The sequence below is a fragment of the Oryctolagus cuniculus genome, chromosome Y (genome assembly GCF_051225735.1).
Source record: "Oryctolagus cuniculus isolate XC-2025 breed Fujian yellow rabbit chromosome Y, ASM5122573v1, whole genome shotgun sequence".
Classification (NCBI taxonomy): Eukaryota; Metazoa; Chordata; class Mammalia; order Lagomorpha; family Leporidae; genus Oryctolagus; species Oryctolagus cuniculus.
In genome coordinates, this window is record NC_142889.1 from 21,397,342 (window position 1) to 21,413,437 (window position 16,096).

Here is a 16,096-nt window from a genome sequence, read left to right on the forward strand (position 1 = left end):
TCAACAGGGATCACATTTCAGTTAATTTTCAACACTTAAGAATAACTGTGCATCAATTACAGAACTAAACCAGTCATATTAAGTAGAACAGATAAAAAAACTACTAAGAGGGATAATGTATAAGCTTTTCATTTTATTATTTATTTTATTATTTACACGGAGATGGATTTTGGTTTGTTTATGCAGCAATTCAAGGACTAGAGACAACACAAAGATTTTTTAGAGGTCTCTCCATTTTTTTTTAGCATTGACACATTTTACCTTGTATGTTTTTTTAACTTTTATTTAATAAATATAAATTTTGAAAGTACAAATTTTGGATTATAGCGGCTTGTTTACTTTAATGTAATTATATTAATGAAGTCTTTTTTCTCAGATTAAAAAGGACTGCAAACTATACTGCTGTTTAAAATACTAAAAAAAATAAGTGCATATTCAGATTCAGGTCCTCTGGGGGAAAATAAAGGTAATATTTTCTTATTAATATCACATTATAAGATTTCAAACTTAATAGATAATAGTGACGAAAAAAAAGCCCTCCCTTCAAAGTCTTTAAGATACATAGAGTGATCATTAGAGACCACTGGAATATACAGTGTGGCTCTTCACACGTGATCCAGTGTTACCTGAGTATTCTGAGTACTCACCAGAGTCATGTGGGCCATGCCTTGCAACACAGCATCAAACACCTTCTGATGCCCCTGTCCATGATAGACTTGTATGACTTGTGCTAGAATGGGTGATATATAAGGGGAGCTTGTCATGAGTAACATGGAACTACATGTCCACTCATGGTTCCCGCCTGTCATCACTGAATATCTTCTGTGGATTTGGTTAGAATGTGTGATGTATGAGGTGGTAAGGCAGTGAGTGACCAGGGAACTGCACATTCACACAGAGCTACTGTGTGTCATCACTCCATATCTGGTATTTACAGACCCATGTTGCCCCTTTATGACTAAAAGACCTTTTTATCCTCAGAACATGGAACATTACATTTGTGAACCCAAAACTCCCACTTCCCAGATAAGGAAAAGGATTCCCAGGAAAGGGAAGTTACATCACCTGAAATTACAGCCATCTCAAGGCAGAGCTTTGTCCTTGTTCAAAGTTGCCCAAATTCTTTCATCAAGAAATCTTTCCCAGGACAGAGGGAAGACACTTCAGTATCAAGAATTAAAATGAAATATTGACATTGCTGATGCAAATTGTATACTCCTCATTATCTCACTAGTGAAAACAAGGGAGGCTATTTTTATAAACATCACACATTCTCCACAATAAGTAATTAGTTGAGGCAGACACATGTGGCATTGCCAGCCCTGTCCATGCCTGTCACCCTCTTCATCTGGAAAAGAAAGGAGAAAGGAGGTGAGTAGGCCTTCTGCAGACATGCCACATCTACCACCAGAGACAGAGCTCCCAGAAGGCCTGGAGTCCTGTGCAACTGGGTCCGGCTTCTCAGGCAAATCCATGAGTCATATGATCAAAAATACCAATCCGCTCAGTTTTAAGAAAGTGAAATTGACCAAGTTATTAATATTCTTTTCATATGTAAAATTATTTGCAGTTTAAAACACATAGATTTAAATTAAAACTTAGTCTGTTGATAAAAGTATTATTTGTAAAAATAGTATTTATTTAATAAAATGGAGAGGGAGAGAGTGAGAGAGAGAGAGAGAGATGGTTTCCATCTGCTGGTTCACTCCCCAAATGAGTGTGACAGCAGCCCTGCAAGTTTACTTTAAGTAAAATGACCCTTTTGTGAAATCAGCAGTCAATATTGATTTGTCTGAGAATGTGCTGTATGCCTTCTTTTCCTTCCTCCCTACTCTTTTTGGAGAAGGCCTGCTTAGCTGTCAGCAGAGATGTGGAGAGAGGCTTAGAACCAGCTCACTGAGCTTTCTCACTTCCACTATTAATGCTGATAAACCTCTGTCTGGTAGGCTTCAGCCATCAATTCCTGTTGAGCTACAGAAACCTGCTTTCTGGGCAGTCAGCATTTATTCTCTCTTCCTGTATGCACAAAACTTGGAAGGGCATCCACCAGTCTTGTGATCCACATTGGCATTGGGAGGCACCCTTGAAGAATGGAAGGCAGCTTTTCTGTTTTCTTTCGCCTGATACTCTTGTTAGCTTGCTCTGACATGCACAGAAGATGGTGCTAAGGTTACAAAGAAAGATTCCTGCTGACCTCCAGGGTTTCCACAATTGGGGGATTAGACACAGTTGGCAAGGGAGGCTGCAGACTTCATTATGAAGACTTCTCTTGGAGCTGAGTCACAAGGTACTGGGTTTTCCAAATCAGTGCCATCAACCGACTGAGATTGTACTCCACAAGTCAGCACCTTTACACAGAAACTGGTGAGACCTAAATTCACATCTAGGATTCTGTGCTGGGGTCATGAAGAAGTAAAACAGGACTGTCTCTTCCCACTCTGCCCAACACAAGAAGTACCAGAAATGGCCCCGTGCCCTCACTTACTGCATACACTGAGGAACACTGTATCCCAGGATGGCACCAGCACAGGCAGACGTGGTGACCTGTATGCCATCCCAAATTGCAGTTAACACCATAGGCAGCTTCTGGGTTCCTGGGAGGGTTATTTAACTGCACATGGGAAAGCAGCAAGTGCACCCGTAGGAGGCTCCATGGAACCCAACCCAGGTATGAGGGCTCTGAGGCACACGGGCATTCACTTGTTGCAGGGCATCAAGCACATCAAGGTCTTCTCATCACTTGCTCTCAGGCCTCAGACTGTGTGGCCAGCAGCCTATGGAAGTGACTATGCTGAAATTGGGACTTCAAAGTTCATGGGAAATGCACAATATCTTTTAATTCCATCTTCTTATGAACTTTTTAACTAAAATATTAACATCATTGACATCAGCAGTATTGCTAAGCATTTTCTTTGATTCTTATTGATCCTCATTTTCTTCTTGCCATCTTTTAATGCTTTAAAAATTTACAATATGAAACAGTAAGAAACAGAATTCTAAACTGGTGTAGGTGAGGGTTAATGTATTATTTATCTTATAATAAATTGAATGTGAACAGTGCTGATATTTCTTTTGCTTTCCTTTTAAGCGGAATTGAATTTCACAATGAAGATACTATTTGCAATGTTTGCATTTCCAGCAGACAACAATATAGAGTGCAAAATTAGGCACTATGACTTTGTTGGTAAACAGTGCTCAGTATCTAGGACAGAATGGATGAGCAACATCTTTAACTTCCCATTGATGAAATTTCTGATTTAAAAAATTCAAAATTTACCAACCGCAGATGTGAAGCTTTATACTATTTTTTTTGACAGGCAGAGTGGACAGTGAGAGAGAGAGACAGAGAGACAGAGAGAAAGGTTTTCCTTTGCTGTTCGTTCACCCTCCAATGGCCGCCGCGGCCGGTGCACTGCAGCTGGCGCATTGCGCTGATCCGATGGCAGGAGCCAGGTACTTATCCTGGTCTCCCATGGGGTGCAGGGCCAAAGCACTTGGGCCATCCTCTACTGCACTTCCTGGCCACAGCAGAGAGCTGGCCTGGAAGAGGGGCAACCGGGATAGAATCCGGTGCCCCGACCAGGACTAGAACCCCGTGTGCCGGCGCCGTAAGGTGGAGGATTAGCCTAGTGAGCTGCGGCGCCGGCCCGCTTTATACTATTTTTAGTCATAATGTGCATGCTTAAAACAAGCAAATATCATTCTGAATAATGGGATGGTAAAAAAAGAGCACGGGGGTCAAAGATTTCTTAACATACATACACAAGGGAGCTTCAAGAAGGTTTATTAAAAGTAGAATTGTTTATTTTTTCAAAACAATTTAGATTCAAACATAGTTTTTATTTTTTTCTTTTAGTTTTCTTTAATACCAATCTCTGACATTATAAAACTTCATTTTTGCTTTTTGTCCTTCGAGAATTTCTAAATATAAATTGAGTTAAAAGAATGTTCCAAAATCTGATATTTCATTAAAAGGCATTAAAATGTTTCTTAGGCATGAACAGATCCACTAGTCTTTTAGTTGTGGTTGTTTGGGGTTAACTGATGAAAAGAAACCAGGTAGGAAATGGCTAACAAACTGAGACTATCCTCACATGCCAAAATGCCACTATTTTTATCTCATTTGTGTCTTGGTTGGTCTGGAGGACCCTGTGCTGCTGGGTGGGCATGAGGTGTGCACTACAGGCAGGATCCTGGGATCGAGTTGCTGTACTCTGCAGTCTCCATCTTGAGGATATAGGATATTATGCTATCAAAGCATTGCAAATGGGATCAGTAAAAAAAATATTCTTCTGTTATGTTGGATCCCATGAACCTGGATGCTGGCAGGCAGACAAGAATCTGGGCCAATTGGTAGGCGTGTTCCAAGTAGGTTTTCTGAATATAACCCTGCAACTCCATCTGTGCCTTTTCCTGAAATTTTTTGGCTTGTTCAGTCAAACGTGGATGCTCGGGACTAAAGAGAACTATAACTTTAAGGTATGTATACTCATAGCTGCCTATATCCAGCTTTGCCATGCGGTTACGGAACTCCTAAAGCTTCCAGATGTGCTCCATGACCTGTTTTATCTAGTAGATGGAGAGTGTATCTTCCTGGATGCTGTTATGCAGGTGGTTTATAATGGCAGCCAGAATGGTGGAGAGTGTTGGGAAGCAAGACATCAATAGCACTGACAACTTGGAGGCTCTTGTCTAACATGGCCAAAAGACCCTTGATGAAGGGAAGAGGGGGCTGCACACAATGAACTCTGTCCTAGTTTCACAGAACACTTCATGGAGCAATAGGAATTTGGCTGTATGAGAAGTGCACAACATCCTCCTTTCTCAATATTGTGGGTGATTTCATGTCTGTTTCCTCTCTGACGACCTAAGTCCTTACTGTAGTTATAGTTTTGTGGAAAACAAAGCCTCCCTGCCAAACCTCTCATACCAGACTCCATATTTCTTGTTTGAAAAAAAATTGGCTGATCTAGAGAAGATAGTCCCAGAGTCTTCACTCAGTGCCTTTGATCATTTTTCTACAGTATTTCAGACTCACTGGGTTGCTGCTTGAGAAAATAAGCAGCATAAGTTGTGCTCAATGTGGGGCTGGCACAGTTTGCATTTGCTATCTTTTCATCATCTGTAATGCACTGCCAACCCCTGCTGCTCACTGCAGCTGTAGTCCTTGCCTTAGTCTTTCCTGCTTCTGATTGGGACAGAGGACTCATCCTGGCACACAGCACTTTCAGAGAGGAGAGAAATTCACCATGGCAGTTCGGGTAAATAGGGGTAATTGGTCCCATAAATACAGGTAGTCATGGGAAATTCAGCCACTGTGGAAAGAAGGCATTTCATAGCTATGAGAAAACGTATGCTAAAGACAAGAGGATTAAAGTGTTCACATAGTTTCAATGCCTTTCGGAAATTACTATTGTATATAATCCTTGGTTTCCTGAGGAAGGAACAATTGACCTTGAATCTTGGAAATGGACAGGAGATAATGGACATAGGGAACATAAAAAGGATAAAGTTATTCCTATTTCCTATTTTTCCTTATGGTCAGCAATATGCCAAAGTCTCAGTCCTGATGAGCACAGGATTCCAGGTAAGCCTGAAATAGCTATTGCTTCTGCCCCACCTCCTGATGCAGATTCCTTGTTCCCCAGATTTGCATTACAGGGTAAATTAGAGAAAAGCTCTGATCCAGAATCCATTCTGCCCTTGTTTAAAGCAATGTGCTAAAATGAAAAGTTGGAAGATGAAAAAACTCTGCCTCCATATATTTTCTCTGTGACTTTTACAGCTAGTAATCCTAATAAGAGCATCATCCCATAGACATGCAAACATTATGGTGGTTCTGAAAATCAGTACAGGAAAATGGCATGCATGGATCTTTTACAATGACAATGCTGGAAAATATTACCAGACAAATTTGTGTACCATAGGACTATAAACAATTGGCCCAAGCAGTTGTAAACTCAGGACAGTGGCTTCATTTTAAGGCAAAGTACTCCATGATGAGTGTGATGATTAAGCAGAGAGAAATCAGAATGGAAATATGCCTCTTACTGTTGATATGCTTCATGGTGAGGGACAATACACAGACACCCGAGAGCAAATGCATGGACCTCCTCAATATTTTGATCAAGTGTTGTTGTACACACTCAGAACAGGGAGAGCCACCCCAGATCATAGTATGGGAGAACAAAAGCTTACACACTTAAACAGAACACTGAGCTGTGAGCTGATTTTCTAGCCAGACTAAAAAGAGTGGTAGAGGGCAAGTTCCATCATATGGGTGTGGCTGATGTGCTTATCCATCAGCTAGTGTTTGAAGGGTCAAATCAAGAATTCAAAGATGCAATAGCTCCAGTTAAACATGGAAACCTGGGTTCTTGGGACTTAGCCACAGAAGATATAGGTGTACAACCTCAGCCAATACACTGCAGTTACTATGGCTACAGCTTTGACTGAAGCTTTAAGGGATAAGCAAAAAGTGATCCATGTTAAAATTCTGTGAAATTTGGCCTCATAAAAAGGGATTACAAGGAACATCCAAAAATGCCAAGAAATTTCTGTCCCAAGTGCAAAAAGGTATATCATTGGGCAAAAAAAAAAAAAAAATCAAGAGCAAAATTTATTAGGGATTGTAAGCCTTTAAATGGCCATGGGGGCAGCCCTCAGCCCTGTCTCCAAGAGGGTCAGAAGCCAACAGCTCCTCAAGTGTATTGGTGATAAAGCCTTGGGCTCACTGGACTCAACTCTTGAGAACAGATAATAAGCCTTTATGAGATTAACTGTGAATGACATGGTTTTCAATGGATTGCTTGATAGGGGGCAGACTACTGTGTGATGCTAAGTGAGGAGTGGCCTCATCACTGGCCTTCAAAGCCTGAACCAATATTACATGGAGTGGGGGTGTGACACACTCTCCAGACAGGCGGCTCAACCCTTGAGTTGGGTCGACTGATGGAAATTAAGGATTTTTTTCAACCACTCATTTCAAAGAGACTTAGTACAAATTTGTGAGGAAGAGGTGTACTAGCAAGTCAGGGAGCTTGGTTCACTGTGGATTATCAGGTATTGTATGATGATACTATGGATCACCAGAGAAATGTTTGCACTAGTTCATCAGTTCATATTTACCCCCAATTCTAAGGGCCACCACCAAACATATAGCTTCTTCCTTTACAATGGACTTCAGATACCACCACATGGGTTGAGCAGTGGCCCCTGAATGAGAACTAAAGGCTTTTCAACATTTGGTTGAGGAACCAATTAAAATTGGGACCTCAGAGCTCTTAATAAAGTCATGAATAAGATGGGCACTTGAAGCCTGCACTCCTAGCTCCTCCTGCTATCCCTGCTCATTACCATATCATTATTTTGGAACTAAAAGATTGCTTTTGCTCTATTCCTCCCCATCCTAAAGACAAAGAGTGATTCACCTTTCCAGTGTAACAGTTAAATAATAGTATCCCTACACCCTGATATCAGTGGACAGTCCTCCCCATGGGAATGAAAAATAGTCTTAATATATGCCAGTATTATGTTAATAAGGCTACATAACCTTTCCTTTGCCTATATCCCACAGTTTTCATTATATGGATGATATATTGGTAGGACATCCAGATGAGGATTATTTAGACAAAGTGTTTTGTGACCTTCAGGGCATGCTGTATAAACAGACTACATAGCACCAGAAAAAGTACAAAAGTAGAAACCTTTATAATATTTGGGAACAATAATTACTGACACAGCCATAAGATCTATAAAACCTCATTTGGAGTTAAAGAAAACTTTAAGGTTAAATGAGCTAGAAAAGCCCTAGGACATATTAACTGGTGTGGACCATATTTTTCCATTTCTACTGCTCAAATGAGTCCTTTATTTCAATTATTGGAGGGAGGTTCCACTTTAATTCAATAGGAATGGCTACTCTTCATGCTCAGGAAGTACTTCAATTGATAAAGTTTTGGATAAAATGGAACTACATAGATAAAATCCAAGAAAAGGAAATACAATTACTTATAGTCCCTACCAAAAAAACAACCTTTGCGAATAATAAGCCAAAATTCAGAAGCAGGCATAGAGTATACCCATCTCTCTCATGTACTTCCTAACTTCATCACACCTTATTTAACTATGACTATGACTCTTAATAAGGAAGGCAGAAAAGTGTCAAGCTATTGCTGGGGTAGAGTATCATACCCTCATACTACATTTAAATAAACAAGAAGTAGAATATCTACATGAAAATGATCCCATAGGGCAAGCTACTCTACAACATTTTCTGGGAAAAATAGACTCCCACTACCCATCTAGGAAGCTGCTCACTCACCTTACTTGCAAGACCCATGTTATGCCTCAAATGCTGAGTAGACATGCTGTTCCCCAGGCTGATACCCCATGTACAAATGGTAGTTCTACAGAGACAGCCACAATGACTTGTTATAAATCAAATCAAAAACTTTCTGTCCACCAGACTTGGCATAATATTCAGGGATCAGCACAAATTTTGGAATTAGTGGGTATTCACAATGACTTACAAATGACTTCCCAAGAGGTCAATGTCCTTACTGACCCTTTACAATCCTTATAAACTTCCTATATTAAACCAAAGAATACACCATTTGCAACTATTTTTTTACCTCTCTACAAAAATTTTTTATCACATAATAAGCCTTTTTACATCTTCCATATCAGAGTCCACTCTGGAATTCCTGGACAGCTAGCTGAATAAATGAGGCTACAGACAAACTTACTAGGATACATATCCAATATTTAGAACAAGAAAAACTCAATCATCTGTTGCTACATCAAGATCCAACTATGCTAAATCAACAGTTTCTATAATTTACTACTCAGCAATCAAAATGTATTGTCTCGTCTTGCAACCAATACTCTCCATTCTAGCCATTAGGTCTATAAATGTCTGCCAACCCTAGAATTTAAAAAATGCTGTTTGGCAAATGGATGCTACACATTTTCTGGAATTTGGAAAATTAAAATATGTCCATATAACTATAGATACTTATTCTAATGCCTTAATGGCCTCCACTTTGACAGGAGAAACAGCCACACACATGCAATAAGTTGTTGTGTTAAATATTTCTTATTTTTAGGCATTAATTTTCAGATTAAAACAGACAATGGCCCAGTATATTCAGGTCAATGGTTTCAGGACTTCTGCAGGCAGTGAAAAATTCAACATGTCACGGGCATTCCCTATAACAGTATAATTCAAGCTATAGTGGAGCACCATCATCAGAGATTAAAGGCACACATATAAAAAATCACAAGGGGGGAGCCCACTCTCAACATGCATTATTATCAAAAGCCTTACTAACTATTTTTTTACCTTAAATAACAAACAAGAAGCTCCTATTATGACTCATTGGACCCCATTAGCCTCTTGAACTCCGTTACCTCAGGTACAGTGGAAGGATCTCTAAACTAATCAATGGTGTGGTCCTAGCCCATTACTAACCTGTGGCAGAGGATATGCTTTTGTCTTTCCAAAAAATGAACCCAGATCACAATGGATCCCTCTCCTACACATCCAATCACACCATACAACAGGGGATAAAGAGGCTACACATCCCCAAAACACTGAGGGAGATCAAAAGTGGGCCAGGACATGGAGAGTGCTGAAAGCACTTGTGGAACAAGCCAATAACTTAGGAAGAAGACAGGACATTTGCAAGCCTGAAAATTTATTAATATTTTAGCGACACCTACGGTTAGCAATGTAAATGTTCAAGGAATACATCGGGCTTCTGTTCCTTACCTACCTGGTATGCATGTGCTAGAATGGTATCAGGCAGCTCCATATTGGTGTGTAAATGATACAAAGTTATATCCAGGATCTGCATAATGGGATCATGACCCTAAAATAGAACATAAATCTCCTAGGGGAAGTGACAGAGGGACTTGTTAATTATGTTCAATTGGATTGTGACAAAAATTGGAGAGATATATATGTGTCACTACAACACAATGGAATAGCTCAATGTATAATCTGTCCATGATTAATCAGTACATCTCTGGATGGTGGAGTGTTCAAAATATGCAAGGGATTGTAAATTTGACAAAATGTAATTATGAATTGGCTAAAATTCATGTGGATGCTATCAATGAATCAGTGTTCACAAACCTGATTATAATTTTACTAAAGGCTTACATCAGATAAGTCTGGGGACTCTTACTTTATAGGGTGCTACCATAAATGTTCTTTGTATATTTCTTAAAATAATTTGGTGACTACTCTCTAATATTCATAAATCCCTGATGTTCACTGTGTATTATTTACAAAATAAAAACAGTGGAGAAAATGTTAGGGAACAAGACAGCCACAGTATTGAGAGGTTTGAGGCTCTGTGTCTGCATGTGGCCAACAGACCCTTGAGGAAGTGAAGAGGGCAGTCCTGCCCAAGTGCCTGAAAGGCTTGGGCTGAACTGGCCCAGTGCATGGAGAGGAAGAACAGGAAGGACACAGACTTGCAGATGTACTGCACATTGAGGTGCTTCGGCATCAGGCTGGGCATTGTCAGCTTAAACATGAAGTGTGTGTCTGAAAGGAGAGGGCCTTCAACCTCAATGACAGGTGCTTACTGGTCTCGTCTGGTGACGTGGATGCTCCCTCCTCCACTGGCGTCCATCTGTTTGATCAGGCTTGGTGGCCAGGAGCTGTCTGTGGTATTAAGTGCTTTAGCTAAGGTATCAAATGCCCTGCAATCTCACTTGCAGACTGGCCCTCTAGCTAGATTTCTGAAGTGTAACCATTGTTCAAGGATTCACTTAGGTTGACAAGGAGGTCACTACATTTGCCAGTGTGCCTAAGCTCCCTGGCTTGTTTCTGCCTTGGAGTAAAGAGAATTGTGCTATCCTGGGCTGCTAGACATTCACAAGCATCCCTGCTTCTTCTATGTCTTGTGGATATCAGAGGACTTCTCAGGTCCTTCTGGATATAGATTTTCTCAGGTGAAGCAGCACAATTGCTCAGTTTCTCCCACTGCTATCAAAGGACATCTGTTTACTCTGTACAGATTCTATTTTAATGCTCATAGCCAAGCATTTTTTCAGCTGGCAAAACTGACAGTGATTGTAGTGATGTTTGCTGATGATGAAGTCTTGGTTGCTCTAGAAATTTTTTTTTTGCATGGTCCTTTTAAAGAAACCTTTGCAACCTTCACAACTGACAGCCACATAGTGATGGCCAGAGGCTTTGTCACCACAGACTGTACAGTACTCCACCACCTGGAGCTGCTGTAGGTCCATCCTGCCCAGAAATTGCTCCACAGAAGCAGAACCCGTGATGACCTGGATCCTGCCAGGAACCAGGTTGGTGTAATGATCTGAAAGCACAGGGAGAGGCTGGCCATCCCTTAGAGATTCTGGTAGAGAGGTCTTTGTAGGTGGTAATTCAACCACTTGTGGGTCCCCATTCTGTAATGAACCAGCCCCTCCATATTTGTAGCCAAGGTGAAGCAAGATCCTTCGAGAACCTCAGGATTTGGCACCAAAGTGGCCTGGAAGCAGGTCTCATGTTGGTGGTGGGCAACCCCCAAAGAGGAGGGCAGGGCACAGTGAGACTGGGCCCCCTGAGTAGGTAGATGGCAAGAGCCTGGGGGTGCCACAGGGGTTGTGGGGAAGGAAGAAACTGTTATTGTTTTTGTCAGTGAAAGGTCAGAGTTCTTGACCCCATTGCTGTAGCCACTGCAGCCTGGGCACTGGGAGGAGGAGCACGAATGTTCTTCCTTTTCTCTGTGACAACCATGACATGCAGTTTTTCTAAAATACATATTTTCCATGATTTCTAATCATATCATCTCAGATTCATTATGCAGATATAGTATGACTTTTTTCCCAATATTAAAACATTCTTTGTGTAGCATGGTAACCTGAATTCATGAGTTAATGGTATTTATTTTTATTAGGCAATGAAGTCCTATCCCATTTAATGAGCAATGCTTACTTCAACTTTCCCACATAACAGCAATGTTCTGGGAAGAAACCAAGTCAACATTCCTATTAACATTTCACTGATTTTTTTTTAGATATACTTATTTAGCTGAAGGTCAGAGTAACAGGGAGAGATACAGAAAGACCCTGGAAGTGTGGGTTCACTCCTTGCAATGTCCAAGGTGGGTCAGGCCAAAACCAGGAGCTTCATCCATGTCTCCCACATGGGTGGTGGTGACCCACACACTCAGGCCATTTTCTGCTGCTTTTCCAGGCCATTACCATGGAGATGAGTCAGAAACGAAGCCACCAGAACATAAACTGGCACCTATATGGGGGGCAGGAATTGCTGGTTGTAGCTTTACCCACTATGGCAAAATGAAGGCCCCTAGTTCACTGAATTGCAGGAGACAATGGCCAGCTGTACCCAATGCCACCTCAGCTTACTTTTTAGTCTGTGTTCTCTTAGATTATCCTGGAATATTTCATTTTATCTGCAAAATATCCTTCAAAAGGAAGAAAGTTTTAAAGCTAAATCTTTATAGGTTCCAGGTAAACATGCTTGAGTGGAAGGAAGTGTGTTTGTGCACTATGTGTATCACATATTGTGTTGCTACAGGGGTGTTTGCTATATAAAGTCCAGGACACCCTAATATTGTGTGGAACATAATTATACTAATATGTATGTTGTTTAACTGAAATTCAAATTCAACTAAATGTTCCATCTTTCTAACTCTGACTGCCTTACTCAAAAGACACATAAAAGCTTCTCAAATTAACTAATAAAATGACAAACTGCTATCTATGTTGTATCATTGTGGTTATTTCCTTCTTGCTACCAAGTGTGTGAGGTTGCTTGGCTATCATATAAATTTCCACTCTCAACAACCATTTAACCAACTTCCCAGGTTATTACACTGATTCTTTTCTAGTCCTATCTTTAGGCTTCACAAAATGCCTCTCATAATTCTAAGTTGACTTCTACATTATTTTTAATAGAAAACTTTTATTTAATAAATATAAATTTCAAAAGTACAACTTTTGGATTATAGCAGTTCTTTCCCCCATAATCACCCTCCCACCTGCAAACCATCCCATTTCCACTTCCTCTCTCATCTAATTCTTCATTAAGATTCATCTTTAATTATCTTTATATACAGAAGATCAACTCTATACCAAGTGAAGATTTCAGCAGTTTGCACCCACACAGACACACAAAGTATAAATTACTGTTTGAAGACTAGTTTTACTATTAATTCTCATAGTAAAACACATTAAGGACAGGGTTTCTACATGGGGAGCAAGTGCAGAGTGCCTCCTGTTGTTGATTTAAGAGTGTCAATTGTTAAATCAACTCCTACATTACTGTAGTAACATTCTACTGCACAGAAAAACTTCCTTTGTCAGCTGAGGCTATTAGTAATGCTCAAGCTATGATTCCTAATCAAAGCAGAGGAAGGCAGGAACACTGCTTCCATAACAATGACTACAACTCGACCTTTTTTCAAATAGCCACAGCTCAAGCACCATGACTCTAAGAATAGGATGCCTTGTGTGAGGGAAGATTAGACTGTTTGTGCTCTTTGACCTAGTAATTTCATTTCAGGAATTTATGCTAAGGAAACAAACAAAAAAAAACAAAACACAAAAACATACGCAGATGATGTTCCTTACAGATTTACTTGTAATAGCAATAAATCAACAAATAAATAGAAACAAAAATGGAGGCCAACATTCAAATCTCCATCAGCATAGGATTAGGTATGTCCCAGATGCTGCACCAAACAAGATTAGTTTCCTAATGGGACCTTACCCTACTGTCCAGTCTCAACAAACTATGTGATCTCAAAAAAACACCAAAGACAAAAAAGCTCTCCATGCTTCAAATCCACCAATAGATTCTCATTTTATTTTTATTAATTATTTATTCATTTGAAAAAGCAAAAATTGCATTTTAATTAAAAACAAAAATATATTCATTATATATTAATTAATTATGAACAATGGGTATTTCAAAAGTTTGAGGGAAATAGAATTCAAAGCTAAATTTATTTTAGTGGAAGAAATTTTGAAATCTATGTGTATATGTGCTGTTTAAAAAGTAATAGGACATGTTTATTATAAAAATCTATACATAGATTCAAGTCTTTTTCAACAAAAATATTCTCTTAATTCCATTTTGCATGAACTATTTGAAACATCATTGTCTGCCTTGTTTTGAAAGATGTACACATTGTAGAATGACCAAACAGTGAATTAACACATATATCATCTTGCACATTTTTAAGAGGTAGTAGTCCTTAAATCTATTTTTTTCAACAACTTTAGAGAATACATTTTTATTAACCATAGTCACCATGTTTCACATTTTATTCATGTCCCAGCTCAAACATCTTCTATCTTTTGATTATACACGCACATTTTTCTTCTGTTAATTAAGATCTTCAACTTTGTCTATTGAACTTAAATGTTCTTTTCCTAGTTTCCTTAAAGTTACCCTATTATTATGCTTTAATATTAAATATTAGCAATTAGTTATGTCTTTCAAACTACTAAAGCTAAACTAACATTTAACCCTGTACTAGGACCTGTCACATTACAACATTTTATTTTTTTCTCCAGAGCTCTTTAAAACATGAACTATTTTTACACAAAGTTTTATTTTGTACTACCTTCTTGAAATATGCTCTATGAGGTCAGAGTTTTTGACATTCAGCCCACTCCAGAATGTAGAATGAATTATAGAAAATTCAGATATATGAACTTCATTTTCAACACAAGTTAGCAATTAACAGGCAGCCCCATAAACTAAAAAACAAACTAAAACAAACAAAATAATCCAGAAAACTGAAAATCAGAGCAATTATATTTGTTATGAAAGAGTGCTTTATAGGCTGATAATGCAGAATTAGTCAGTAGTAAATACAGAAGTGTCTACCTTTGAAGGTCCGGGAAAGTTTACTTGCTTCTCTAAAAGAAAACAGGAGAGACATGGCTCAATGAGGATGTGATACATTTTGAGGGGCTACAGTCCTTTTGTAGACATGGAAAGGGTAGTTGATGGGCTGTGACTACCTGAGCATATAAGTGTAAAGAATGGGTCTCTGATGGTTGAGGCACTAATTCACCAATCAGAATAGATGGACTTCAGGAACAAAAATGGAGACATCCATAGCCTGTGATGGTTGCAGGCACATGTGGGTGGAGACACTGGGAGTCAGACAGGGCATGCACATATAGGGTTTGTAGACATGAAATGTAATAAAGTGGATACAAATAAACCATTGCTTGGAGATAATTTATAGTCTTAGATGATTACGTCAGAATAAAACACTGAAAAGCAATCATTATAGCTTCCTTGTCAAGAATTTAAAAGAAAATTAGAAGAATATTGAATGAAGGAAAGAAAAAGTAAAAGTAGACATCTATCAAATACCATTAAAAATACCGCACATAAAAAAGGATCCAATGATTTTTAAAGAAAAATGTTAATAAAGTTAATAAACCATTAATAAAGGGAATTAGGGAGACATAGGGAAAAGTAACACAAATAACCAATTTCAGTAATTATACAGAATCATCCTTTCATAGAGGTTATAGCCCTGGCCTGAAACACTGGCATCCCATATGGGTGGCAGTTGGAGTCCTGGCTGCTCCTCTTCCCATCGATCTCTCTGCTATGGCCTGGGAAAGCAGTAGAAAATGGGAAATGACTCAAGTTCTTTGACCACTGCACCTGCACAGGAGACCCAGAAGAAGTTCCTGGCTCCTGGCTTCAGATCCGCACAGCTCTGGCCATTGTGGCCATCTGGAGAGTGAACCAGCAGATGGAAGACCTCTCTCTCTCTCTCTCTCTCTCTTTCTTTCTCTCCCTCTCACTCTCTCTCTCTACTTCTCTCTTTAACTTTATATTTCAAATAAATAAATCTCTAAAAAAATACACCATGTGTTGAAAATTGAATTTCAAAAACACAAGTGTAACATAAAACAATATAGGGTGATTACTGACACCATAAATAAGAGTGTCAAATTGTTAAGTCAACAACAGGAGTCACTGTGCACTTACTCCTCATGTAGGATCTCTGTCCTTAATGTGCTGTACATTGTGATTTAATGCTATAACTAATACTCAAACAGTATTTTTCACTTT

The 16,096-nt window shown here is 39.2% G+C and overlaps 2 pseudogenes; both read right to left on the reverse strand.

Annotated features, from left to right (window-relative positions):
- Positions 1 to 4,179: 4,179 nt before the first annotated feature.
- On the reverse strand, positions 4,180 to 4,662 carry LOC149119351 (nuclear receptor subfamily 2 group C member 2 pseudogene; annotated as a pseudogene).
- A 2,113-nt stretch (positions 4,663 to 6,775) lies between these two features.
- On the reverse strand, positions 6,776 to 14,939 carry LOC149119352 (nuclear receptor subfamily 2 group C member 2 pseudogene; annotated as a pseudogene).
- Positions 14,940 to 16,096: the final 1,157 nt, after the last annotated feature.